Source organism: Lissotriton helveticus, chromosome 6 (assembly GCF_964261635.1).
Source record: "Lissotriton helveticus chromosome 6, aLisHel1.1, whole genome shotgun sequence".
Classification (NCBI taxonomy): domain Eukaryota; kingdom Metazoa; phylum Chordata; class Amphibia; order Caudata; family Salamandridae; genus Lissotriton; species Lissotriton helveticus.
In genome coordinates, this window is record NC_136067.1 from 1,804,998,903 (window position 1) to 1,805,000,600 (window position 1,698).

Here is a 1,698-nt window from a genome sequence, read left to right on the forward strand (position 1 = left end):
ACACTCACTTACTTACATTCATTCACTGCCACTCACTTTCACTCACCCACACTTACTCTCATTCATTCACACTCACCTGTACTCATGTATTCTCACTCACTCTTTTGCACTCACTATTACTCTCACTCATTCACACTCACTCTTACTCACTCATACTTTCTCACTCATACTCACGTGCGCTAACTATTATTCTCACTCAGTCTCATTTTTTCTCACTCACTCTGATTCTCCATCTGACTCACCCATATGCACTCAACATCTCTCTCTCACACTTTCAATAATACTCTCACTCATACTGTCTCAGACACCCACACTCACACTGACTATTATTCTAACTCATTCTCATAACTTCTCACTCACCATGATTCACTCATTCTCACTTAGTTACACTCACTCACTCACTCTCCTTTATTCTCAATCTCACCCACTTACAATTTTTCAACCTTCATTAAACTAATTCGTGTTCATTCATTCTCACTTACACAGTTGCAGTCACTATTTCTCTGACTCACATGAATTTAAAATGGGGTTACTGTTGTCTGTGGTGTTTTTTTCACTATGATGAGGCAGACAAAATATGCAACTTTTATCTCTCCAGCCATTGTTACTTGTAAGCTATCAAGGACTGATGCAGAGACAACATGTATCACTCTATTAAGTGCTTTTCCATAGCAAACAACATATTACATGGATAATGCCATCCGTCAATAAAGGAATGAAAGGTCAAAAGCTCACTATTCACAAATCTGCAAATCTTGGATGAGTGCAAGATCAAATATTTATTGTAATGTGTTGAAAAAGTACAAATAAATGGGATGAACCCAAAAATGACTGCAGTTTACACACGAAAATGAAGGCACTACTATGGCAAAGCAAGGGCATCTAGCGACCTAATACAAGCAAGGAAATTGGGCCTCCATCTCCTGGTTTGGTTAATAAATGCTGCCACTAATTAGGGTGAAAAGGGCAATTCGCACTGCACTGTGGGCTAAATAGGGTCTACCTTATGAGTGACACATGCAATAAAAAGCAAAGTGTAAAGTCTGGCAAGGGGTTTATATTGCCAAGTCAAATTGGCAGTTAACAACTGCATTCAAGCTCCAATAGCAGGCCTGGGACATGTTTTAAGGTGCTAATTAAGAGGGTGGCACAATAAGTGCTGCAGGGCCACTAGTAGTGATCCAGCGGCTCAACAACAACAGATACTCCACTACCATATACTAACCTGGGCCCATAAACTCACAAGTAGTTAATACTGCTGGGTGTCAAGTTTATGATTTCCACAGTTTTCAAGATTAGTTATTTAATATTCTTAACTAACCTTTCACTGATCAAAAAGTTCTTTCCTATGACCGATGGATCATTAGTTGAACTAGTTGATGGTGAAAATGACATAAAACTACCTGTTCTTTTAATCAATGTAAATAACTAAAGACTCGAGAAAGTTTTAAATCTTTATCTAAATTAATGCATGTGAACCATCTCAAATATGCAGTGCAGTCACTATCATTCTTAGGAGAGAAAATTCTATTAAAATATCAAACATACATTTTGGACTCATGCAATGATCAATGCTCAGAAACGGAGAAGACAGAGAGAAAAGAACATCTGCAAATAGCGCGAGAATATAATTACCACAAATGGTGTGAAGACCAACCCCCTGGCCAAAGGACAGGTAGAGGTACCCCGGGATAGATC